This window comes from Leucoraja erinacea, chromosome 17, assembly GCF_028641065.1.
Source record: "Leucoraja erinacea ecotype New England chromosome 17, Leri_hhj_1, whole genome shotgun sequence".
NCBI lineage: Eukaryota > Metazoa > Chordata > Chondrichthyes > Rajiformes > Rajidae > Leucoraja > Leucoraja erinaceus.
The window spans coordinates 38,468,104-38,481,563 of NC_073393.1; the positions used below are offsets into that span (position 1 = coordinate 38,468,104).

Genomic DNA, 13,460 nt, shown 5'->3' on the forward strand with positions numbered 1-13,460 from the left:
ATGTTTTGAAAAATGTTTTTTTTATATAAGATTCTGCCAATCATTTCCTATGAGTTACTTGAATTTGTTTTTAAGTACAGAATTTTGGAACATGCATAGGTCTTTTCCAGGTTTACTGCAAGGTTCTGTTCCCGTAAGCTGCTTGGGCTACGAATAGTTTAGTTTAGAGATACAGTGCGGAAACAGGCCCTTTTTGCCCACCGAGTCTGCCCTGACCAGCTATCCCTATTGCACATTAAAAGTATACCACACACACTAGGGACATTTACACCAAGCCAATTAACCTACAAACCTGCACGTCTTTGGAGTGTGGGAGGAAACCGAAGATCGCAGACAAAACCCACACCAGTCATGGGATGAACGTACAAATTCCGTACAGACAGCACCCGTAGTCGGGATCGAACCTGGGCACATGGCAGAAGATGTCCACAGCCCTGCAGCAGCTGGCGAGATCCATCCCGCCGGTCTCCCAGATGCTCGTTTGTGTGAGCGGGCTGTACATAAGTTCATACCCGGGGAGGGGACCTGGAATCAGAAGTGAACTACATTTCTGTTTGTACATAGGAAGGAACTGCAGATGCTGGTATACACTGAAGATAGACACAAAATGCTGGAGTAACTCAGCGGGATGGGCAGCATCTCTGGATAGAAGGAATGGGTGACTATTCGGGTCGAGATCCTTCTTCAGTCTGAAGAAACGAAATGTCTATCTTCTGCTCGTAGATATTTTTCCAAGAATGCTTTTAAGGGCGTCTACTGGTTACACTTTGTCTTTTTGACTAACATGCAAACAATTTTGGTGATTGATTTGTTTAAATGTTTGTAGCAGTGGGATGTTTTTCTGAGAAGAGAGAGCAGGAATTGGATATCACACGAAGAGCCTCCTTGAGGCTAGAGTTGGAGTCCACATAAAAAGAATGTGAAGCAATTGTGAAATAATAAATGACTAGTCTTATCAACATAATGAACAGACAACATTTGATTTTTGTTTTGTTGAATTTACTAAGTTACCCCATGGAGTGGATTCCCTGACAGCAGAATAATCTAACGAAACCTGTGCGTATGCAGTTGCTGGGTTGCTGAACTGTGCCCCTGCTGGGCAGAGTGGAGCCATGTGCGTTGTGGGATCAGAATGTTGCATGTTTATTCCTACCTTAGAGTTCAGCATGCACAGGGCCTGTCCCACTTTGGTGATTTTCTCAGCGACTTGCCGGTACCCGTCCTAGTCGCAGCAGGTGGCCGAAAATTTTCAAAATGTTGCAACTCCAGCGGCGACCAGAACAAGGTACGACTCTTTGGGCGACAACTCACGCCCCGCGACATGTCGCCTGTATGGTCGTAAATAGTCGCCCAAAGAGTCGTGCCTTTTTCTGGCCGCCGTTGGGTTTTCAACATTTTGAAAATCTTCGGCGACCTGCTGCAACTATGACGGGTGCCGGCAAGCTGCCGAAAAAATCACGTAAGTGGGACAGGCCCTTGAGCCAGGCAGAAACTGCAAGGATTGAAGGCGTGTGTGCGGCCCCATCCAAGTTGTTTAATGGAGGAAGCATTGGAGCAAGGCTCTTTGTTATAAGTACACGTTCCCACAACACTATCTGAAGAGGATCAGGAAAGCTTACTTAGCAATTCATGCAAGAATTTGTTGTTATTGTCAACATTAAGATGTTTCTGCTAGATATGAAATCAGGCACGAGGGTTTCTTTGAGGATACAGCCTCTCCACAGCTGACATCCTTATCTGGTGTGTAGAATGCACATCCTTCAACTGTTTCTTTAATGCTTTCCTCTGCTGACTTGGTGTGAAAATCCCTGCAAGCTCACAGAGAGGGAACCTGCTGTATAACATTAACAGGAAGTGTATACAATGTGCAGGGATCAACACCATCAGTTGAGATTTTGAATTGAATTAAATACATTTTTTTCGCCAAGTATGTATACTTATAAGGAATTTGCCTCGGTGCTTTGCCCGCAAGTAATAACACGACATACAGGAGACAATTAAAAATAATACATTATAATTTAAACATGTGAAGAGTGAAATAAAATACCAGACGAAAAGGAGGCTGCAGATTTTTTGCTGTTGAGTAGAGCTACTGCTCGTGGGAAAAAAAGCTGTTTTTATGTCTGGCTGTGGCAGCTTTGACAGTCCGGAGTTGCCTTATAGGGTGTTATTAAGTTACTTTTGCATTTTATTTTACCTTTTTGAAATATTTATATTAGTTCAAATAACTTTACATGAAGTGTTTTTGATACTGATTAATAGTGAGATTAAACGAGTACTTACCAGTACGAAGTTTGATCTGTATTTTATGAGGAGTTACGATGAGGGATTACGTGAAGAACCCACCCAGTGCGCAGGCGCGGCATACTTCCAAGCAGCGGTGTGGAATCACAGGTAGACACAATATTGAAGTAAAGATAGTAAAGATTAAAGAGACATCAGCTCGAGTTTGATCTATACAATGAGGGTGGGATCGGAGGGCACGTAATCCCTCATCGTAACTCCTCATAAAATACAGATCAAACTTCGTACTGGTAAGTACTCGTTTAATCTCACTATTTTACTTCGGAGTCACGTGAGTGACTACGTGAAGACTTCAAAGGTCTGTGATTTCAAACCGTGTAACAGCTATATCACTCACTGCCGAAGTTCATCGAGGGAGGAAGTGGTATCTAAAGACCAACAAATTTGTTAGTTTTTTGAAACAAAAATGTTTATTTAACAATCACAAAAAATAGCTCCCCTGGGCTTTAAATTATAAGTTTGCGGATTCTAAAATCCTGTCCGCAAACAAGTCCGTCTCCATCAGCGGTTTGTGGTAGAATTTCCGGAACGTTGATTCCCTTGACCATCCCGCTGTACTAAGGATGCGATCTATGGGAACCTCCATCCGTTCCGCCGCTGACGTGGACGCTGCCCTGATAGAATGAGATTTAAAAACATCCGTGTTAATCCCCGCGGTTTTTAAGACCTGTTTCAACCACCTGGATATTGTCTGGCTGGTAACCCGTCCAAAAGGCTTTTTGTGGCTGACCCATAAGGCTTTTTCACTCCCTCTAAGCGTTTGGGTTGTGTCTACATAGTTGTATAGATGGGTCACTACACACAGCCTAGGTTCTGGAGGATAGGCCCGGAAGATTAACGGAGAGTTGGGCATACCTGGCCTGCTCTGTTTTACCAACCCCGGCATGGTAAATATAATGGAGTCTGGGGTGGTCACCATGTTGTCCAGCCTTAATTGATGCAGTGACTGAACCCTTTGCGCAGAGACGAGCGCCATGAGCATGAGGGTCTTGAGAGTGGACTGCTCTAGACTCAAGGATCCCACCGGAGGCCAACCTCTGAGGTGTGACAAAACTACACTTACATCCCATGCATGGGTGTATCTGGGTGTAGGGGGTTTGGTATTATAAATCCCTTTAAGGAGTTTTATAACCAGAGGGTGGGACCCAATGCTGTGATGTCCTGTGGGCATAAGGTAAGCGGACAGGGCGCTCCGTGCTGCGTTGATAGCACTGTAGCTCATCTTTTGGTCATGGTGCAAGTGGGCCAGGAATTCCAGCACGTCCGTGACTGAGGCTGTCTTGTATGATGTCCCTGCATCCAAGCAGTACTGCTCCCATTTCTTGATGTAGGTCAAGTGCTGCTTCTTGGTAGAGACTCGCAGGGACGCCGACATGGTGGTGATTGTTCGTTCTGATAACCCCAATCCCTGGTAAGGCCTGTTCAGAACCTATAAACCAGGAGTTCCAATTTATGATGGCATGGATGGCTTATGCCAGATACCGGGTGAGTCAATAGTTGTGGGTGGCTGTGACAAACCATAGGTGACTCTACCACCATGTCGTGGAAAACTGGGAACCATGGTTGGGTAGGCCAGTCGGGTACAACCAGAATACCTGAAGCCGAATCTGCTTGTATTTTCTGGAGTACCCGGCTGATGAGGCAGAAGGGAGGGAAAGCATAGAAGAAGAAATTTCCCCAATCCAGCGTGAAGGCATCTACCGCTGCTGCCTCTGGGTCTGGTTCCCAAGCCACATACATGGGTAGCTGGTGATTTAATCTAGACGCAAACAAATCTATATCTGGCGTACCATATTGCTTAACAATTCTAGCAAATATTTTTGGGTCTAACATCCATTCGATGTTATCATTGAATTTTCGTGACCTGGTGTCCGCCACTGTGTTTAGCTTGCCTGGTAAATAGGCAGCTGATAGCCAAATATGTCGCTCGACACACCATTGCCAGATTATAGTAGTCAATTTGTCGCATGATACTGATTTTATGCCACCCATGTGCTGGATGTAAGACACCACCGTCGTGTTATCAATCATTAACCTGACATGCACGTGCCGCATATCGGATGCATATGCTTTTAGCCCATAAAAGGCGGCCAGCATCTCCAGATAATTTATGCCTAGTGATTGTAGTAGCGATGCCTCAGAATTAGTCCATCTGCCACCTGTGCTGGATATAGAGTTAGTAGCTCCCCAGCCTAAAGCACTGGCATCCGTCGTAATGACTATGTTAGGATTGGTGACGGCGATAGGACTGTAACTGTGCCAAATGTTATCCACCCACCACTGAAGTTCTGATTTGGCTTCAGTGGGTAAGTCCATAGTTCGGTCATAATGCCCCCTGCTTAGACGTAGTGCATGTGTCCTTGCTCTTTGTAAATTTTGATAATGCAAGGGGCCATATTGTGCAGCTGGAAATGCTGCTACTATACTACCAATGACTCTGGCAACATGCCGAATCTTTGGTTGTGTTTTTGTGATTAAGTTAGTACATGCTTCTGCTAATGCAGCCTTTTTGTCTCTTGGCAGAGTGACAGTCATACGTATGGTGTCGATAGTGAAGCCTAGATAGTCCATGTTAGTTGTTGGCTTCAATACTGATTTATCTGGGTGTAGAACAAATCCCAAGGTTTCAAGGAGTTGTTTGGTAGCTAAGACTCCTGCGACAGCAAGTTCCCTTGTTCTCCCTAATATGAGAACATCATCCAGATAGGCCATGACTAAATGTTTTTGTTCTCTTAATTTTTTCATGGCCACTTTAAGAATTTTAGTAAATAACCTGGGAGCCATCGTTAAACCATTGGGTAATGCTCTATACTGCCATTGTTGCCCCATCCAGATAAATTTCAGATATCTGAAATGATCCTTATGAATGGGTACTAAATAGTAAGCATCCTTAATGTCTATGCTTGCCATGAAGTATCCCTTGGAGATCAGTTGTCTGGCAGTAACAAATGTCTCCATTTTGAAATGTTGATACTCAACAGACTGATTTAGTGATGTCAAATCAATAATAATGCGACATCCACCATCTTTTTTGGTTCTGATGAATATATTAGATACAAATTCCAATGGCTCGTGTCTGGCCCTCTCAATGATGCCCTTGGACACGAGCCTGTCTAGTTCAGCTTGTCCTTCTACCTTCTCTAAATCTGTGGGAAGGAATACCCTTTGGGGTATGTGCTGAACCGGTGGTTCTATGCCTGGTTTAAATTCAATTTTGTATCCACTGATACTGTTGAGTATAAACTTGTTGTTAGTAAGGGAGCACCAAACATGTTTGAAGAACCTTAAACGCCCTCCTGTTAATACAACACCCTTTGTTTGTGTATGTTGACAGGAACCAGACCCACCTACCTCCATGTTCATTTCTGGGAGCGTTTGCGATGGGTTTGGCCCGAGGGTGTTCTTGTTGGTGCTGTGGTGGGGCGGCGTATCTTCCCACGGCTCCGCTCTGGGCCCCGCTCTAAAAAAGAGCTCTGGGGGTAGTGGGAAGCGGTCACCAGGCTTTCACCAGCTCGGTACCTGCTGGTGGATGCCGAGGCGTGCTGCCAACTGGGTGTCTTCACCCTGCTCGGTCCTGGCCCTGCCCTCATGAGGCCTACTGGCTTGGCCGCCTCTTCCAGCTCCTTGAGCCTTTTCCCCAAGTCGGCCCCGAATAGTAGCGCCTCCTTTTCTGGCGCCGGGGCTTTGCAAAGGCCCGCGTATTTGGGGTTGAGGGCAGGCCTGATGTTTTCAAGCCGTAAGTTGTTGAGCTCATATTGTGTATTACACATTAGAGCCAGCACGTCCTGCTGAGGTGTAGAGAGCTCCACGTGCTCCGTGGACCGAGCGAAGGCGGTAATGGCTGCAGTGTGGAGCTTCAGGATACGCTGCATTTTCAGCTCTTGTGTCCTGATGTGCTGTCCCAGCTGGCTCCATATTTGGCCGTTCACGGTCTTCACTCGAAGCGCCTCGCAGTTTTCCGGCGCCGTATAAGTGTCGAGGGCCTCCTGGATGACTTTTTCCTGCAACGGCTTGTTAGAGAGCCTGTTGATACTGGCCGCCATTCTTGGCGGTAGCATCCTTCCGGTCCTCGGGGGCGCCGCATACCTGCTAACTACACCCAGTAGCTCTTCTTCCTCCAGCTCGCCTGGCATGCTTGCGTTGTCGTCCGCCTGCCCTTGTGATAGGCCAGCCCAGTCCTGGCCTCCCTTACTGACCTCAAACAAGGAGGGAACAGAAGGGTGTGGTGATGGTTTGGAGGAGGCCATAGCCCGTCCTCCTTGGAGATGCCTTGCCTGCATCTCCTCGTCGAGCATCTGCTCGAGCAGCTGCCTCATGCAGCTTATGCGGCTGTCTCCCCGTTTCGCCGGTGGAGAGCGTTCCCGTTCCTCCGACGAGTCGGAGGCCACCGGCCGGTCTGATTTTCGGGTTGATTTTCTCCCTGTGCGGGGCGTCGAGGTCGGCGGCACAGGGAGCGGCTCAGTGTCGGGTGTGCGGGAGCGTCCAAACAGCTCCTCCGCCGCTGGTGGCTGCCGCCCAGATGTTGACCCCTCCTCGGGAGTTGGGCAGGCAGTCCTCTTTGTTGGTCGCTTTCGGGTAGCCATAGCTTCTTCCTCCGTTAGCGACTCTCTGTAACACAAAAGACTCACTTACCTGAGGTCTTGTCTTTCTCCTGCCGCTGGAGAGCCTGGCTCCAGCTGCTGCCGCTGTTGCGCTGCTGACGTAATGCCGCGCCTGCGCACTGGGTGGGTTCTTCACGTAGTCACTCACGTGACTCCGAAGTAAAATCCACACAATATTGACAAGATGAAGGTGTAGTTTAAGAAATATTTTTTGTAAAAATGCCAAGAATATACCATGAGGAAGACTAAATATTAGGGATATGATTTATGGAAATCAATTACGCAAAACATGAATAATGATCTTTAGTTCAAGAGGGAGACTAAGTCAACGTTGATGTATGAAAAAGGGTGAAATTCATGTATGAACAAGAAAATATCTTACAGTACATTCTGGGGAAGTATAGACGTTTTTGACACCATGCTCCCAATGTTGACACCATGCTCCCAATAATGACACCATGCTCCCAATGTTGACTGCTTGGGAATGGGGTGTGTGAGATATGTAAGCATTCTCATACAAGAGAATGCAAGATCTTGGAGCCGGTCGGGACTGACTTTGGACCGCACCTCGGGGACATGGACTTACCATAGGAGCCTGTGATCCCTTGCCTGGGATCGACGCTCCAACCATGGCCTGCGGATTTCACCATCGAGACGCTCGCAGTCTCGGGTTGAGACCGATGTCGGGAAGCTCCAAACGACACAGTAGGTTTTCGACCTGGGGTCCGTACGCCGGCCTGAGGGAGCTGAGATTCCCCCCCCGATGCAGGAGCTTGATCGCCCCGATGCGAGGGCCCAAACGCCGCCGGTTACGGGAGCCAAGATCGCCCCGTCAACGGAAGGCTCGAGGCCTCCGACTGCGGGAGAACAAAGAAGGGGAGATATTGAACCTTCTTTCACCTTCCATCACGGTGAGGAATGTAGAGGTGTCACTGTGGTGGATGTTTATGTTAAAATGTATTTTGGGTGTTCTGTTGCTTTCTATTGGTATAACTGTGTGGCAAATTAAATTCCTCGTATGTTGCAAAATATACTTGGCTAATAAAGTATTGTTATGATGGTTTTTATGAATATTATTATGATTATTATTATTATGATGATTATTATTCATGCTGCTGTTTGGCATTTCAAATAATTGTTCAATTGTTTGTTTTGGATGCTCATACCTAGAAGTCAATGGAAAAAAACATATTTAAATAATTAAGTTCTAATTATGCCGGGATACAGATGGGTGCCATTGTGAGTCAGTCTCATTTTCCAACCCAACTTGAGAATTGGGTAAAAAACCTTGACCATCGACCTGGCATTCCCATGTCGGGGAAACTGAGCACTTGAGTGGATGGATGGTGTTTTTTTGAAGAGGAACTTTGTACGAAGAAATGTCCTGAAACATCATTTCTGTAAACATGATGTGACATCATAGTTTCAAATCCTTAAGTCATCTAAAATTTACTCAGAAAGGTTTTAAAAAAATAAGTGGGGTATTTTAATTTCCATTTGCGACACAGTTGTGCAAGTAAGGAGAGATGGGTGATGGTAATATGTTGCATGCTGGCAAATACCCCTACAAATATTTCTAAATCAAACCCTATGGAATCGTTTCTGTGTGGTTCACCATTGCAACTTGAAAAGTGGAAGAATCAGAATTCTGCAGTAATGGTCTGTTTGTGTTGCACTGCCTTGGTTGATTCTATGCCTTTTTATTACCGTTTCAAGTTGGGTAGGGAAGGTCATCTTGTCTTTTGGCTATTTTGCAGATTTACCTTCACAGACTTGCTTGCCCCGGGACCAATTTGTAGATCCATGTGCAATGGAGCAGCTGCTTCAGACTCAGTTGGTTTAATCTGTCGCACAGAGCTTGCTGCAGACACAATGTGAAGGCTTGCTCCTAGCTAGTCTGTCTGTCCCTAGGCTTGGATCGTGGGAGGTGGGATGAAAGATAGCTTTGTATCTTCTTGCGTATGGCGTGCACAGCCTAAAGTTGTTCTATTTGATGTTCTGTTTGTGCACGTCGGGTTAATTGCATTTGTCGAAACAGGGTGGACCACGTGAAGATTGCAATCTCCCACCACAGCTTTGCATCTGATACCAGGACAATCATTTCTAAAAGTGCAAAATCACCTGGTTCAAATACCTGTGGTGTAGACCCTTCCAAAATGGGAATGGAACATACAACTCAGGGTAATGTCTGACTAGACTCTCGGATGATTCACTGGGCATATAGTTTGTGAAACTAGGCATGCTTTGTGAGTTAATTTAGGAAAAAGAGCAGTTAGTGACCAAGTATGTAAGGTGCTGCAGTCAGGATAATAAAACCTTTAAAGGCTTCTTAGAGTTCTACTTGGATTGATTTTCTAATACTGGTCAAATAACCAAAGGTCGCCATGTTTAATTAGCTGACATTGTTGAAATTTCCTTGCTCCACACATTAAGTCTGTGTCAAAATCGATGTTTGGATCACTTTACAATTGCACGTGTCTATTGGTTTAATCAACATTTGGAGAATTAACTCTCAAAGGCATATAAAATGTATTTGACAGCCGTAAGCTATTATCTGAGGTTAATTTTAAATTATTGATGCCAATGCGAAGTGCTTACAGGTTTCTGGTTATGAGGCACTTGAAAACACTTGGAAGTCCTTTTATTAGGAGTGGGGTGTCAGCAGGGCTGATGCAGGGGAAGGGCTCAGCACTCAGCACAACAGGCCTGGTGACTGCGTGTGGCACAGGCTCCTGTATTGTATTGTATTGTATTCAAATTTATTGTCATTGTCTTAATTTGAGACATCGAAATGAATTTCCCTTACAGGCAGTATCATAAAAAAATAAAAATAATAAAAATAATAATAAATAAATAATAAAACATATTAAAAATAAAATTGAAATTGAATTTAAAAAAAGCACAAACACAGAAAGTCCACGACACAACATAACATAAATGGCACCAAGGTGGGAAGGCACCATAGTCCAGCCAGCCTCCCCTCCGTGTTCATCCGTGGTCGGGGCCTTCCGAGCACCCGCAGTCGCCGCCCCGGGTGGCCCGATGTTCAGGCCCTCACGCCGGGCTGGTGGAACGCCGACGCCGCACCCCGACGGTGAGCATCCTCCTCCTCCTGCCTCTGTCACGGGAAGACTGGGTCAGCGCGGTCTCTCTGTATCCGGGTGAGCTACGAGTGTGGCGAGTTCGGGCGGTGGTGATGAAAACAGAACACTCAACACATCAGGGAAGAAAAACAAAATGGACCGTCTTCCCATAAAGCTTCTCTTCACAACTGATGCAGCATGACCTACTGAGTACCTCCAGCATTTTTGTTTAAGATTTCCAGCATCTGTGGTTATTTTTTTTAATTTAGTACATTAGAGTTACAGGGATCGCCTTTTTATGCATTATAATATATACAATCAGCTAGTCATTATCTTCATTCATGCTACCAAGCAATTCAGTACATTCACTTACAATACATAGAAACATAGAAATTAGGTGCAGGAGTAGGCCATTCGGCCCTTCGAGCCTGCACCGCCATTCAATATGATCATGGCTGATCATCCAACTCAGTATCCCGTACCTGCCTTTTCTCCATACCCCCTGATCCCCTTAGCCACAAGGGCCACATCTAACTCCCTCTTAAATATAGCCAATGAACTGGCCTCAACTACCCTCTGTGGCAGAGAGTTCCAGAGATTCACCACTCTCTGTGTGAAAAAAGTTCTTCTCATCTCGGTTTTAAAGGATTTCCCCCTTATCCTTAAGCTGTGACCCCTTGTCCTGGACTTCCCCAACATCGGGAACAATCTTCCTGCATCTAGCCTGTCCAACCCCTTAAGAATTTTGTAAGTTTCTATAAGATCCCCTCTCAATCTCCTAAATTCTAGAGAGTATAAACCAAGTCTATCCAGTCTTTCTTCATAAGACAGTCCTGACATCCCAGGAATCAGTCTGGTGAACCTTCTCTGCACTCCCTCTATGGCAATAATGTCCTTCCTCAGATTTGGAGACCAAAACTGTACGCAATACTCCAGGTGTGGTCTCACCAAGACCCTGTACAACTGCAGTAGAACCTCCCTGCTCCTATACTCAAATCCTTTTGCAATGAAAGCTACATGGTTACTTATGTTTTATCCTTATGCACCGCTACTGAAAACTATTTGAGAGGCTTTTACACAAATCCCAACCCCTGGCGTCCAGAGGTGGGAGAGCCAAAGACTCTCTCAGTTGTTTAGGTGACTTAATTATAGATGTTAGATTGATGAGTAACTTTAAGATGACTTAAGGATTTGAAACTGTGATGTCAACTCATTTTCTACAAGAATGATCTCAGGACATTTCATTGCACCAAGTTCCTCTTCAAAAACATACAAACATACTCAAGCACTCTTTCCCCCTCGAAGGCCCAGATAGAGTGGATGAGGAAAGGATGCTTCCAGTAATGGGAGAGTCTAGAACCAGAGAGAATAGCCTCAGAAACAAAGGACATGCCTTCAGAATGGGGATGAGGAAGGATTTCTTTAGCCAGAGGGTGGCGAATCTATGCAACACATTGCCACAGCCGGCTGTGGAGGCCAGGACATTGGGTATTTTTCAAGCAGGTATCGATAAGTTTTTGATTAGTAAGGACTTCAAAGGTTATGCATAGAAGGCAGGAGCATGGGGTTGAGAGTGAAAAATACATCCTCCAAATGAGTTTAGTTTATTATTGTCACTTGTACCGAGGTACATTTGACAATAGACAATAGGTGCAGGAGTAGGCCATTCGGCCCTTCGAGCCAGCACCGCCATTCAATGTGATCATGGCTGATCATCCCCAATCAGTACCCCGTTCCTGCCTTCTCCCCATATCCCCTGACTCCGCTATCTTGAAGAGCCCTATCTAGCTCTCTTGAAAGTATCCAGAGAATCGGCCTCCACCACCCTCTGAGGCAGAGAATTCCACAGATTCACAACTCTCTGTGTGAAAAAGTGTTTCCTCGTCTCAGTTCTAAATGGCTTACCCCTTATTCTTAAAATTGTGGCCCCTGGTTCAGTAGAATTGAACTCCCCCAAAATTGAACTTCCCCAACATCGGGAACATGTTTCCTGCCTCTAGCGTGTCCAAACCCTTAATAATCTTATATGTTTCAATAACATTCCCTCTCATCCTTCTAAACTCCAGAGCATACAAGCCCAGCTGCTCCATTCTCCCAGCATATGACAGTCCCGCCATCCCGGGAATTAACCTTGTAAACCTACGCTGCACTCCCTCAGTAGCAAGAATGTCCTTCCTCAAATTAGGGAACCAAATATTCCAGGTGTGGTCTCACTAGGGCCCTGTACAACTGCAGAAGGACCTCTTTGCTCCTATACTCAACTCCTCTTGTTATGAAGGCCAACATGCCATTCGCTTTCTTCACTGCCTGCTGTACCTGCATGCTGACTTTCATTGACTGATGAACAAGGACCCCCAGATCATTTTGTACTTCCCTTTTTCCAACTTGACACCGTTTAGATAATAATCTGCCTTCCTGCTTTTGCCACCAAAGTGGATAACCTCACATTTATCCACTTTAAACTGCATCTGCCATGCATCTGCCCACTCACCCAACCTGTCCAAGGTACAGTGAAAAGCTTTTTGTTGCATGCTAGCCAATGAGTGAAGACATATTTACAATCAAGCTGTCCACAGGATACAGATAACGGGAATGATATTTGGGGAAAGATAAAGTCCGATTAAAGATAGTTCTCCAATGAGGTAGGCTGATTAGTCTGAAGAACGGTCATGACCTGAAACGTCACCCATTCCTTCTCTCCAGAGATGCTGCCTGTCCCGCTGAGGTACTCCAGCATTTTGTGCCTATTGATGTGCAGATTAGCCTAATTCTGCTCCTGTGTCTTATGGTGCCCTTGTGATGTCTGCACCATGCTGCAGTGTTCAACATAACATGCACTGGTGGGCAGCACCGCTATTCACTTTGCTTGCATCCCTCGGTGCATGAGGATGCAAAGCTGGTACCAAGTGTCAGTAATTCCCATAGTACATCATTGATCACCAGTCTACAAGAACATGGACACCTTGGACTATCTGGAACTGGTCCAAGTAAGGACAGGCTTCCATTCAATTACTCCAAGCAGGTCTCCTCTCCCTGGATAAGATCTGCTTCAGCGAGTGAAACATCTAATTGTTTTGATAATATCTTAACAAGCGTTCCAACTGTTGATGCATATAATACATGGAGTGCCTGAAGCAAAAGTACTAGAAAGTGGTCCAATAAATGTTGGTAAAGTTCTCTTGCTCAGTTTGCATAAATATTGCCCAAAATATGATAATCCCAAGACCGGGCAGCACCATGGTGCAGCGGCAGATTTGCTGCCTTGCAGCGCCAGAGCCCCAGGTTCAACCCCGACTACGGGTGTTGTCTGTATGGAGTTTTACGTTCTCCCCGTGGCTTTTCTCCGAGGTCTTCGGTTTCCTCAAACACCTCAAATACGTACAGGTTTGCAGATTAATTGGCTTGGTATAAATGTAAATTGGCCCTAGTGCGCGTAGAATAGAGTTAGTGTATCGACAACACATATCAACAA

General features: G+C 45.6%; 1 protein-coding gene across 2 annotated transcripts in view; it reads left to right on the forward strand.

The window, feature by feature from the left end:
• The window catches only part of piezo1 (piezo-type mechanosensitive ion channel component 1), a 278,272-nt gene that overhangs the window by 96,561 nt on the left and 168,251 nt on the right, over positions 1 to 13,460 (forward strand). The gene's annotated exons all lie outside the window — the stretch shown is intronic.